The sequence below is a fragment of the Columba livia genome, chromosome 14, assembly GCF_036013475.1.
Source record: "Columba livia isolate bColLiv1 breed racing homer chromosome 14, bColLiv1.pat.W.v2, whole genome shotgun sequence".
Lineage (NCBI taxonomy): Eukaryota > Metazoa > Chordata > Aves > Columbiformes > Columbidae > Columba > Columba livia.
In genome coordinates this window covers 9,502,965-9,517,029 of record NC_088615.1, presented here as the reverse complement: position 1 = coordinate 9,517,029, position 14,065 = coordinate 9,502,965, and the positions used below count along the sequence as shown (strand labels likewise).

General features: G+C 42.6%; 1 long non-coding RNA gene across 1 annotated transcript; it reads left to right on the top strand.

Annotated features, from left to right (window-relative positions):
• Positions 1-1,278: 1,278 nt before the first annotated feature.
• LOC110359433 (uncharacterized) lies at positions 1,279-13,650 on the top strand. Its single transcript, XR_002414622.2, has 3 exons — positions 1,279-1,347; positions 11,252-11,375; positions 12,910-13,650. It is a non-coding gene; the product is annotated as an uncharacterized LOC110359433 (long non-coding RNA).
• Positions 13,651-14,065: the final 415 nt, after the last annotated feature.

Sequence of the window (14,065 nt, the reverse complement as noted above, 5' to 3'; positions counted from 1 at the left end):
GGGTTTTAAATCCATTGCCACCTTCACACACCCCACACTCCCATTCGAATCCCTGTATGATTGTTTTTCTCCAGAAGAAACACTCCTGATTTAGTGTTTTCCTTGATCATCAGATGTTACATGTAGAAAGGGGAAAAAGTCTTTTTGACAGTAACATTTTGAAACAATATGTTTAGACAGAGTAGGTAGGAAAAAAATATGACAATACCTAGCTCTCTGTGCAAAGCTTCTCATGCCCAGGGCTCAGCTAAACTAATCCAGATGAAATTGCACTATCTTAAATTAATTTTCTTAATTACTAATTTTGTTAGAAACTTACCAATTGAGACTGAAGAGGAGAAAAGAATGAAGTAATTCTATGCATTTCCTCAGAAAATGAGCTTTTTTTCCTAATTCTGTTACTAATAAATATCCTGAAGGCCAGATACTTTCTTGGTTTCAAGTTGCACATTCAGTTTAGTGAGGCAGAAGTGAAGGTACCATGGTGAGATGCAGCAGGAAAACCTACCAGCTTCAAGGACATTCTCCAAACACAACAATAAGGTCTCCTGGCTACCAGCTCATGCCACCTCTGATATTTCCCTGACTCACCAGAGTAACTTCTGCTCATGGCCAAAACTAGTGGTGTCACCAATACACTCAGCCATGTAGACTGTAGAAAACGTGCACCCAATTTTGCATCACACTGGGAAATTTGGGTTAAAAGCTTCTCGGAAATCTGGATTCCCAGGTTGGATATTGGTTTCTCCAAGGTGTTTTAATGAAGTTCTACTCAGGTCTGCAAGGCTTGACTCCCCACACTCCTCTGTGTCATTTTTTGGCTTTGTTTTGATTTTGTTAACTGAGTTGGAATTTTTTTTACAGAGCTAATTGAGTGAATTAAACATGGTGAAGACCAAATTATTTGCTGACATTTTACATGATGCCTTGAGATAAAGATCAGTGAGGTAAAGAGTGATTAATGTAGATTTTGTGTGAACTGTGCAAGAGCAGCCAATGCTTCGCTTGTCTTCTCTGCACCCACCAGCTGCGTTTCATGGGGGTTACAGCCCCATTCTGCATCTGAACAACACTCCAAGCACTGCAGCAGTGCACGTAAACCACCTGTTTCTTCACATTTTGCTTGTTGTGAACTCTAGACAAAGTTTTTTTTAATTTGCAGAAAAAAACAGTCACAGAAAGCTGGCAGCAATTGGCAGTTACTTAATTTTGCATTGATGGCAGGTGTGTGAGTTAAAATAAAGAGATAAAGCAGGACAGGATAAGCACAACCAATGGCAGAGCCTGGGTGATGCAGGTGAAGAAAGTCTATTTTGTTGGGGATGAGATGGGGAAATCCTGTGGGAGGTAAGTGAGGCAGGATGGGGCTTTTCTTCACCCTGCATGGTGCTGGAAGCCACTGAGAAACAGAAGTAAGGTGCAAAAACTGCAGCTTTGCAGGACATTCTGTGGTTTATGGATACCCACGGTGCAGCATTTGGGGATAACACTGAGGGAGGTGGGTGTTTTGCTTGCAAAAGGGTGAATAAGTAGCAAAATGGAAACTAATCATATTGCGAGTAAGCACCACAGTGCAATCAAATTAAATGTAATTTGAATAAGATTAAATTTAAAAGACAATGACATTAAATTCTAGCTCCAAAACTCATCAAACTCACTAAAAGCAATTTTCAAAATTGTAACCATGCTGAGATCTAATAAAGTTTTCATTAAAGAGGAAGTGTTTGACTCAGCCTGTCACTTAGCAATGTAACGGAGGATTTTTTCTCCTGTTATGGAAGGGATGCAAATATCTTTAATAGTTTCCTTTCTGTTTTACCAAGTACCAAGGCATGACTGAGTTTATTGGCAATGCTCTAAGGGCTGAGAAATCTCAGCCTAAGTAACTAATGATAGAAATGTTCTTTGTTGCTCCCTCTCACCCCTCAAATTTATAGGATTTTGCTAATGCAGGTACAATGATGCTCAGCCTGCTCTGGTTTTTGCTTTACTGGAATTACCCAGCTTTCTCATTTTCTTCTGTTCATCACTCAGTACAACCTGAATCGCCTAAATATGCTTTAAAGACCTTCAGAATAAAATAGAGTGAAATCCCTGAGTATGGGTAGATTGCAGGGGGGATGAGAGGGCAGTTTGGTTACCTAAATGTCAGGTTTTGGAAATATTCAGGTTTTGCAAGATTCTAGTTTAATTTCTAACATGAAATTGAAGGAAGTGAGCCCCAGGGCATGGTACTGCAGATCTCTGTTACCAACGTCTTATTGTTCTTCTCTTTTTTGATGGTGGCAAAATACGAGTGAACACACATTCCCCTGCTGTGCTGGGTTGTGTCACCCAAGTTTCCTAGAGACTGCCAAATGTGTAAAAGAAGACCCGAATTAGTCAAAAAACTGTCTATGTGGATAACAACTTATTGCTTCTGTTAGTTATGCTTATAAAAGAAATTAATTGGGAGAACAGGGCATTCTAGAGAGCACACTGTCCAAAAGTAGGCGTTTCATCTGCCTTCGCTTCTCTGATAACATCTTGGACCTTTAAAGAAATAGGAAATAGTTTATCACAAAAAGTCTTTTTTTAAATCTTGCTTTTAATTTATTTTTAGGAGGAAACATTTTTGTTGTTAGCGTGTAATGGATTCCTGAAATGCAGCATCCAGCTGGTGTAATGGGCACTGAGGGAAAGGATGGTAATGAAACCCAATTTAACAAATTAGTGTAATTTAGAGAGAGACTTTATTGCAGAGTTTCATGGGAAATAGTTTAGAAACATTCAGCCTGGGGAAAAGAAGGGTTTTGTGGTTCCTCAAAAAGCCTTGCTTCAATCTATAGAAACGCATAGTGGTTTTTTATTAGTTAACGTGAGCAACTGAAGATGTGTGCAATCAGGAGAACACACTTGTCTCTCCAGCACATCCCCAGCTGCTGCAGAGCTGCCTCTCAGTTGTCCCACCAGATGCTCCTGCAAACCCAGGCGAGGTGTGGTTTGTGAGGCTTTGCACTCAGTATTTACTTTAGTGTGTTGTTAACTTTAACCCCCCCAGTTTACTGTGCACAGCTGCCTGCTGGCTCTTGCAGAAAGACATTTCTTTAGGTCCTGGGTCCCCGTCAGCATGGTGGGGTGTGATGGGACGAGCTCCACAGCTCCATATCCCTTCCTCTCCTCTGTGGTGCATCAGCCCTGAGATGCCCCTTGTGTAATGGTAACAGTGTCTCTCTGCCTGTTCTCCATCAATGGCCTTGTCTTTGTTCTTGTCCTGTTACTGGATTTTGGAGTATTTGGGGATTTTCTTTTTTTCCTTCCAAAAAACCTATTGAATAAGAGCTCGTCTTAGCACAGCTGGGCTCATCCACCTGACACGAAATGCTGACCTGGTGGCAGCTATTAATGGAGGTTTGTGGGCAGAAATGGAAAAGTTGCTTTACTTTTCCATCATTGTGCATCTACATGCTCCTGCACCTCCCACCATCCAGGGCTGTGGATGAATGCTTAAGCAGGTCTTGTGGTGCCAGGATCCTGAATCTCCCTTGTCCAGGTACCCCAGCCTCCCAGATCAGCCCACAAACTTCTCTGTACCTTGGCACTTGCAGCACAGAGAACTGCAATATACTGAGAAAACATGTAAAGATGACTATAAATCTGAGTGATACAGCTCTTGTGATGATTGTTACTCTTTCATGTTCAGTAGATTTTCTTTTACAGTTTAAGAGGAAGTGTTGTTAGATTTTAAAAAAACTACAGGCAGAAAATGTTGTGCAGAAGTTGAGGCTGGTTTTGCTGATAGATGAAGGCAGATGCTGTCTATCCCCCTTTACTTCAGGCTGGCAGAGCCCAGTCCTCACTAAAATAAAGACTGTGTGGAAATGGCCCCTTGGCAGGTCTTTGAATGGAAACCATATAATTATAAACCACTGTCTAGCCTAAAGTACTGCTAAGTGTTTAAGCTATCATATTTCCACTGCTCATTCAAGGGTATTTTTAGTGTTGGTGGAAGAAATTGCTGAGTCTAGGTCAAGTAATCCCTCCTAAAGTCTACGATCCTGATTTGGGGAAAATAAACCATTTGCTTAAATCTGTGTTATTGTGAAGCCTCTCCTTCTCTCTGTCCAAGCCTGTGCAGGGAGAGAGTTTGCATGAAAGAGGGTTGGGCCTGGGGTACAGACATAGAGAAAGAAGACTGACTTGCACTGGCATTCAAAGTAGAATAGTCTGCTACTGCTAAAATGCAGATATTTGTCTAAATATAATTTCTGTTATACCTATACTTCCATTGCACATACTTGCTTTTGCCAGAGTGGAGGCAAGCAGCAAAGATCTGCTTCAATAAGCAGTGCCTTGGCCAAGGCCCTTCTTGGCTCATAAATCCAGCTGTGCAGCACAGCTGGCTCAAAAGCTTGGATGTGTTTGTAACACAAGTCTCTTGGTGATGATGGGATGGCATCATTAAACTGTTGCTCACCCAGCAAAGAAAAAAGCCAGATCTAGAAGTTTGCATGGTATTTGTTATCCTGTTTCTGTGTTTGGGGATTTATTGCTCTGTGGTCATGGCTGACGATCCCCATCACCCCATTCTGGTCCCTTGTGACAGCCCACTGAAGGAGATCTGTGCTCAGGGTGAGCAGTCTAATGAGCTGGAGCTGTTGGAGGGTGAAAGCAGCAAGGACACCATGCTGGCCAGCACCAAGGGTGAAGGGCTTAGTCTGCTTTTTCACAGGAGGAATAAAGCTCCAGGAAACACCTGAGGAGGGTCACTGGGTGATGGAGAAGAGGTCCCCTGCATGCAGGCGACAGGTTGGAGGGTTCACTGTTGGCAGTGGAGGCGACCTGTGCTGGCAAATGGGAGGTGGGTGCTGATGGCTTGACAGCAGTGGGAGATGGCTGGTGTGGGGATGAGCTGTGAAGAGCCTTGAGATGGATCGGAGTGTTTGACATGAGAGAGGGGGAGTCATGGAGAGAAGAGTGATGTGGTTATGTTGTCATGCCAGAAAATGAGCCCAGGCTGCTCTGAGAAGACATCCTAACTCTAAGCCACAAACACTTAAGCCAAACAGGCTGCTGAAGTCACCCAAATTAATTCTAGTTTGAACTAGAAAAATCATCCCATTTAATTTAAACACTGCCAATGAGTATCCAGCAGCAAGTATTTCTTCTGGGCAACTAACCTCAGAGTTGGGGACATGAGCACACCCAGGGTCTCCCTTGATGCGTTTGAGGTGTCACAACTGCTTTGTGATACCTTAAATGCCACTTCCAGTGGCATCGCCCCCCCTGCTGAACACCTACTTCAGGTTTGATAACTATGCTGCACCATTAAGAGAGGGTTTGTAAATAACTCCTCCCTGTGTCATTAAATCCACAGTTCATTCCCTACCCTTGTATTTCATTTCTTGAGTGGCTGATGACTTTCCTGTATGGCTTCTCTCAGAAAACAGTCTTTCCTGGTATGCATTTCCTTCTATTGGCACATAAATGTTAATTAAAACCTCCTTAGGCTGTGTTGCTTTGATGCAATGAAGACTAGAGAAGCTTTTTTTTTTTTCTAGTAAGAAACAACCAAATGTCTGCAGATAGTCTGCATTCTCCTGTAGCTCTGATAAGACATTCCTACTTGTCTGCAGGATCCTTTCTGAACACACAGCTTTGATTTAGTCCATTGTACTATGAAATAAGGAAGACCTGTGGCTCTGGAGAACCTCACGGACTAATGTTTTGCTGTGGAAAACCCAGAGCGCTTTATCTCAGGACATGGTTATCCAGCTCAGGAGGTAGATGATGCCTCTCAGTTTTGCCCTGTTGCCCCTCAGAAGAAGATCATGTCCCACCAAGAGATGTAGGATGAGTTCAGCTCCCATGGAGCTGTGGATCTCCAAACTCTGCTGCAGGGGGGAGGATGCTCTGGGCCATTCCAGCTGCCTGGTGCTTGACCCCTCTTCGGTGTTTCTGACCCAGCTGTGCCCAGACCAGAAGTGCTGGACACATCTTCTCTGTTTGCTTGATGCACATTTGTCAGCTGCCTATTCACTCCCAGTTGTGGCTGATGCCAGATTTGTCATTCCTGGTACCCAGAGCACAGTTTGCACCACTGGTCATCTAACTGGGATGAGAGCTGCTTTGAGCCATGTCGTGGTTTCACCTGTTCTGTTCAATTGAAAAGATAATTTCAGGAAAAAAATAATGTATCTTGTTCAGGACAACATATGATGTATGAAGCTTGTTTAAAGGACTCCTCTGGCAGTGTCCGGCAGAGGGTGCAGTGACTTTTTATGTCTGCACAGATGATTTCCAGGGAAAGGATGTCTTTATTGCTTACTTCTGTTCATTCTGTTTTTAAAAGGGAAAAAGATTGAAGGACATTTTGCTGTCTTAAAACTGAAGTTATTTGCTTCCCATATCAAAACTAATATCTACTTAATCTTAGAGATAAATATAGCAGTATTATAGGTTGTTCAAAAACGCTCTCTGATATCCAACTATGTGAAATGATTACCAATAGGCAACAGATGAGAGGTTTGTAAGTGTCCTTTTATACTTAATTGTATGTGCTTTTATGGAGCCCTTATGTATCAAATTGTGTTGGAGTGGTTAACATTTTGTAATGCTTTTTGGGGTGTGTTGTTCTCAGTGTTGGTAGCAAAGGCAGGATATTTCTTTCTTTGAGTTATGAGTTCTCAGCACCACAGAGGCCACAGGAGAGCATTACTTGCTGGGAAATTTTAATCTTTATGTTCTTGCTTTCAGAATGCAAATATGGTGTGAAATTAGCTCTCCTTTAAATCACCATCTCAGTGCTCAATGGCTGTTCCTTCCAGTTTCTATACAGGCTGACACAAGGTTTTCTCCCCTGGAATAACAGGCTTTAAAAACTGCCCACAGAATACTCACTGTTGGGCAGGAGGAACTTGATACTACAATTATGAAGTGCTCCTTTGTAGGATGGATGGGCTTCAGGTGTCACCTGGGCTTCAGATGATCCTTATATCAAACAGTTGTGAATAATTTCTCTGCCACCAAGAGTCAGCCAAACAGCACTGGAGAATTGCCGGGGATCAAGCAGTAAGTTCTTTTTCAACACTTTTATTTTTAATTAAAATAAATAAATTTTAAAAAACCCAAAACCACACTGGTCCTACAAAAAGCCAGTGGGCATTCTGCCCCAGCTTGGGCAGGAGCTTGTCCAGACACACTGCTGCCTTTGTATGCCAGCACCCGGTGAAAAGGGGCAGAGGATAATTTCAGTAGATGACAGCCCAGGGCTTGGTGCTGAAGGCTGAGTTGATCGAGGCCTCGTTATTTTCATAGCAGGGGCTTCTGTGCTGAGTTCACCCACAGACGAGCAGTGCCACACGGGTGCCAAGTCTCCAGAAGGTTCCCCACCTCTTTACAGTGGCTTGGAGATCTATTTATTTAATCGTGCCAGTAATGATTGACAGAAATTGGCATGGGGATAATGAGGGCTGCTGTAAAAATGGTCTGAGGGTTTGCAAAATCTGCTCTTTGCAAACATCCAGCATGTAAACTGTACATCTCAAATGGGATTGGGCTTTTGCGGTCTCTTTAAGACTTGGAACATTGCAACTCAGTGCAGCTTAATTGGATTTAGCCTCCTAATTCAAGTCTATGTTCTCTTCATAACGAGCTATAGATCTTACAAAGATTATTGAGATATCGGTGAGTGTGTTGTGAGCCACACATCAAATTTATTCTTCTTGCAAAGGAAGAGAGAGCCAAGACCTCAGCAATGGCTGCACCCAGGCAGAGCCCTCCTTGCTTCGGCTGCTCTACCAGACTATGCATTAAGCTAATGAGGGCCAAAAAGTGATCTAATTCCTGCTGGAACTGCACTGAGCAATTCAGCTCCCACATTCAGACCTGCTGCTCACACTGACACCTAAGGCCATGTCAAGGTCTGGGTACAGCCTGGGACCACGTGCTCATGGCTGTGTGATTTATCTGTTTATATTGAGCTGTCTCTAAACATCACTAAAGGGCTTGCTAATGTGTTTGAAAAGCCTGTTATTTCTCTAAAAGGAGATAATTCCCTCATTTAAATGTGGCACTTTGAGTTTGTATGTGCCAACATGATCCTTGTTGTTACACCAGGACTTGGACAACTTCCACTGAACCTGCTTAGATGATCTGTCTGCAAGAGGCACAAATTCAACAGCTCCTTGACACTGTTCTCCTGGTAGAAAGGAAAAAAATGAGTCATTTCTGCTTCCTTCTTTCCTCCCCAATGAATGGGCTGAGAAATTGGGTGAACTTCCCACATCTCTGAAAGAGCAAACCAGTCAGATACTGGTCACTGCTCCTGCTTCCCCATTGCCTGTGATGTGAGCCAAAGCTGGCCCAATAGGAAGTGGCAGTATTTTCATTTTTGATGGTCATTTCTTTGCAGAAAGGCTGTGAGCCTTCCCTTTACTGATGATGATGTCTCAGAAAGCTGTGGCAGAGCAATAGAAAGGAACCTGATCTCTGTAGGAAGATGGCATCAAAGTAGGTTGGGCTGAATTGATGGGGAGGGTAGGAAGTGAAAATTTCACCCATTTCTCAAATTAAACACTTGTTGTCCTTCTTCCTTGCCTCCCATGGCCCCTTGGTTCAGAGAGGTGGGTGAGTGGTTCAGCAAGTGCCCCATGGGATGCTCTGCATGATTTGAGCTCCAATGGTGTTTCCAATGGCAGAAGGAACCAAAAAGAGTATGAAGGCCCTAGAGAAACCTTCCTGTGAGATTTCTTACCATCTTGAGGAAACTCAAAATCTTATTCAGACAAGCAGGGAAGAGGAGGGGGTTCTTAGAGCTCTTCTGCCTCTGGCAAAAGGCTGCCCACTGCTCAGCTCTGGTGTTAAACAGTTCTGAATAACCTTCAGCTAACTCTTGCTGGTAATTAAAAGGTGGCTCATTAGTACTTGCATGTTGGAGTCCATAGTGGGTATTTCCCTAATGACTCAAGATAGCTGAAGCCGTGGCATGCACACGCACCGACTGAACTGCATCCTGTGCTCTCCATCCCTTCAGGGAAGGCAGCCTCACTCCAGCTCGCTGGGCTTCCTATGAAAAAAGTTCAACTAATAACTTAGCTGTGTATATTTTTTTCAAAAATGATGAAGCAATGTTTTCCTACTGAAACATTATTCCACCTCTCCCTGCAAGGGAGCCTTTGTTTTTGTTCATTTTGAAAAAACGTATGTCTTGTTTCAGCTCTGTCTCTGTACCAGTCTCAATCTTTTGCATTTGCAGTTAATTTCCTACTTCAAAGAAAAACAGAAAGGTCCTTGATTTACTAGATTGGCTAAATTCAATATCTTTTCCAGAAACAGTGGCTCAGTGTTTCCTAACAGTAAATTTGAATGATATAATTTCCTCACTTCTGACACTCATCAAAATCAGCATATTGTATCCAATTTGGTCTCCTTCATATCCCTGTGGCAAGTTTAGCATAAATTTTATCCACTTTAAACAATACTTGTGTTTGCCACACAGTGTCCTAAAGCTGCAAGGTCTGATTCGTGATATGAATAACACGCACAGTTGGACACCTACATTAAGTATGTATGATGAGATCACTTCCAGTAAAATCTTGAAATGCAGTAATGTGAAAAACATCTGGTTGTTGTGCATTTGATTTAAAGTTGGAAGCCTTGGACAAAGGGACTATACATTTATTAATGAGTTCTGTGCTTTATGGAGGTTTCCATGCAATTTACTCATTAGACTTCATAAGCAGGAAATTATACAACCTCTTGATTGAAATTAGCTTATTAAACATCAAAAGCAGGAAAATATGTGATCTCTTGGTGTGAATTAATTATTGCTTTTTTTTAAAGTCTGAATTTAACATAGCAATTCCCACCTACAAACCCACCACTGATACAATATGTGTGTGAGTGCTTATGCGCACACATACCAAAAACAAAACGGGCAAAAAGATTTGGATGTTGGGAGTTGGCCATGCCAAGCCATGGTGGTTCCTTAGTTGGAGATATTGGTGCATGTTCAAGGGGCAAGGCCAGAAGAGAGGATTCAGGGGTTTCTGCAGCTGTGCCAAATGTTTACAGCCACGTGGGGTGGCTATGTGATATCTCTTCCCCAGAGCAAGGAGATGCAAGGATGAAGCATCACCTCTCCCATCACCTGGGTTAGTCCCTGCTATCACCTTTGTGGCCTCAGCAGTGGCCAGCACAGGGCTGAGCTGTGTCCTGTTGCTCCGGGCAGTTGTGCAGGAATGACTCTGTGTCTACATCTCCTCAGCAAAAATGTACAGTATGTTTGAGGCGTATCGGTAGCGAGCCCTGGTAACCATGGAAATCCGGCTGTTTAGCAAATTGTAGAGGGGAAAATTCAACAGAGATGGCCAAGGGGATGAGTTAGAGCTGCCCCTTGGCAAGCACAGCATAGAAACTGGTGTGTTTTTTTCTTTAAAAAAAAAATAAATATGTACACATGTGAAATTTCTAATTTTTCATTCAGCACTGTCTGCTCTGAGCTGTGGAAAATATTTGCAGGGGTGTTGCAAAGTCTCCTACATCTCATTTGTGGTCCTGCCTGGCCTTGCCGAGATGGTCTCTCCTTACACCATGGGTGCTGCTGTGGTGGGGTGTCCGTCTACCCCTTTGTCTCACAGAAATGTGCTTTTTGCAGTCCTGAATTCACATGCTCTGAGGGGAGATCCCCTAATACGGGGAAAAAGTTGGTGGAAATGCTGCCAGGGGCATAACCAGAATGCAGAGGGGCTGAGGGTGTGTGATCTCTTCACTTGCCCATCACAGCCGGGACCCCCTTTCTATACATGAGGTTTCATATAGGACTTCTCCATTGCCTTTGCTTTGTGCCCAGTTCCTCACAACTGCCCAGTTATGATGTTTAGATCACTTTTCAAATGTGGGAGCTGCAATGGCTCATATTAATTCTATAATGGGAAAATCTGAAAAAAAAATAAATACAGGAGATCTTGGTGTTTCTGAAATTGCTTTGTGCCATATTCTCTCTGATGCTGCTTAAAGGTACATTTGTTTCTATATTTCATTTGGTGCTGCTGAGGATTTTGCTGCATTAATATTTAGTTTCTTATAAATTGCTACAAATTTACATATTATATTATGATTTTAGTCCCTATAACCTCTGCTGTAGAGAAACACAGATGGCAAAGCAATTCATCTCTGCAGCAGTCACTGCATTGTCCTTAGAAATCCAGGCAGCCAACCAAGCGTAATTTAAGCAGTTTATTCTGAAGAAGTTATTTTGCTCTTCCCTCAGGCTGCCTTTTTGGGATGCACATACACAAATCCCTTGGCTTGCGCACAGTTGGATAAATAGGACCAGTTTCCACCTGATGTGCAGTTCCCCACCAGAAACAAAGGTGTAAACCTCAGGAGTTTTGGTAAGCCTCTTTCTGACCAGTCATTTTTAACTCAGTCTGTTCTGGCTTTTTATCATTTGGGTCCAGCAGTGTTTCAAATGCAGCCGAGATTCAACTCACAGTATCTCTGTGCCTGGGCTGGGGAAACAACGGAGGAAACCTGTCCTCTGGATGTGCAGACCATTACAAATGACCAATTACTGGAAAATATTTTTCTAATGAAACTGTCTATGTGCAGTCTGACTCATCTAAAAGCAGACTAAGGAGACAAGTCACCTTTCATGTTTAATAAAACTGTGTTAGCCCCATGTATAAATATTCTTTTCCCGTAGCCCCATTACTATATCCATGAGGCACGTTCTGCTGAGCCCTCTGTGGGTCGGTTTCCCATGAAAACACAACCCGGGCATGATAATCCCAGCTACTACAGAACATCTGCTCTACATTTTCACATGATTTATGGTAACATGTTGCAAACATATATGCATACGTGTGCGTATATATATGTTTATGAAAAAATATGCTAGCACTGATCAAAATTCCTTCTTATTACTCCAACAAATGTTTTTATTACATTTCACAAATCATTTGTTTTCCAAATTCCTACATGGCATACTTGCATAATAAAACAAGAAGGAAACAGCAATTCCATTGATCTTCTTCAAAGCCAACTGCACTTTATTTTTGTATATGATAAGATAATGGAGAGATTTATACACAATATTTCTTTATTCCTACAGTTACCCAAGACTAAGGTACTTAGCAGCAGTACAGATTAACTTTGGACGATGTGGAATCATTTATGTCAGTGTAATACCAATGAAGGTCTCTAATTATTTAAGAGCTTACACGTTTCACAGCAGAAGCTCAAATTCCTGACGTTAGGCCCTTCATTTGCTTTTTATTCTGAAAAACCTGATAACCCTTGGAGGAAAGAGAAAAGTTTTTTCCCAGCTAAAGAGAAGTCTGAGCAATGACTCCACAGGAGATTTTCTTGATGAGTGTCTTACAGACTAGATTGCACAATTTCTATGCTTTTGAGTTTGCTTCTCAGTCTGCTCTTTTTTCCCCCCCCTTTAAGCAGGAAGGACTTATTCTTCCTCCTTTTCTGCTTTTTACAGTCAAAGCAGAACATGAGGCAATAGCATCAGGGACTAATGTTAGTGCCAGACTTTTCCCACTGGACAGACAAAATGGGAAAGTCAAATTCTAACTGTAAAAAAATGAAAACTTCTCAGTGAGGATGCCCAAGGGTCTTAAACAGCGCTTGGGTCAGGTATTCACTACTGTCAATACACGTGGGTTGGTGAGCATCAGTGGCACATACCCGTTTTGTGGTGCTGCTGGTTCATTAGTGTTGATATTACTCTGCAATTTATAGTCTGGAGAACCTGCTCATAGCAAAGAGCACAGGCTCTATGCTTGTAGATGCTAATTTGATGTGATAGGATAAGTCCATACATTGCACAGCAAGAAGCAGTTATGATATTTTCCCCTTTCTCTCCCTTTGTTGTTCGTGCTGTGATGATTTCATCCTCCCACATGTAATACCCAGAGCTGCAGCCTCAGGTCCCCTCTATGGCTCCACCAGCAACCGGGAATGAGAAGCAGCCCTGAACAGCAACAAGGAGTCTACTGGATGGACCGGGATGCAGATGAATCATGGCCTGCAATTATGTCAGACTCTGCAATATGTTTCTCATTTGCTGAACTAAGGCTTTTATGAAACAATAGTGCAGTGTGTGCTATGTCAAAGGCAAGAGAGCTGAAGGATAGTGGGGAAGTCAGAGCGACAAGAAATAAATAGCCCATGGTAGGTATGGACTCTGCTTCCTTTTCTAATTTTTAGTTTATATTCAGTAACTTAAATGGCATTTGACTTATGCTCAAAGTAAAGTCAGTACTGCCACACATCCCTCTGTCTTCATTTAGGCTGCTTACAGCTTTCTAATGTTTTGGGAAAAAAATATTCGTATTTAATTACTCATTCTTAAAAAATAATACCTAGCAATTATGTAATGGAGTTCTTAATTAATCCATTTATTCGCATACATGGGCACATCATGCTCCTGCTGCTATCACTGAGGAATCCCAAACATTTATTTGGTGGAGGTTATTTACCCTGTTTTTGATCCCGGGTGTGTGCTGAAGTGTGGTGTGAATCTGGGGGGCTGTGGTCAGACCCCGCCAGGGCTGCTGCTCCCGGTGACAGGCTGTGCCTGCATATGGGCACTCTGATAGAAACACTTCATGTAACCACTCAAGTGTTCATAATGCCACTTTTTTGCACTGACTATTTTGGTTAAGAGCAGTATAAAGTTACTGGAAAATGAATAACCACAGTTACAAGTGTGAAAGCAAAGCATTGGCAGGGAAATCTCCTCCCTGGGTCACCTATCTTGTTTCTCACTCTGATTTGCTTGTCCTTCCATCCCACCTTGCTCCCCAAACCGGAGCCAATGCCTGTGTTTTCTGGACCGGCTGTATCACTTACTGGAAAAAGTTGCATGATTTTGTACCTCATGGGGAGGAATAAGGTTACGTTTGATTTTTCCACTGCAGTCTGCACCTCAGGAGAACACTGAGTTGTGGTTCATCTCTGAGATATTTGCTCTCCATCACTGAAGTACATGGAGGAAGAGGAGGAGGGGGCCTGAAGGTGCACAGGAGGGAGTAATTGGAAGGCACTGGGTGGATGCAGGCTTGGGATG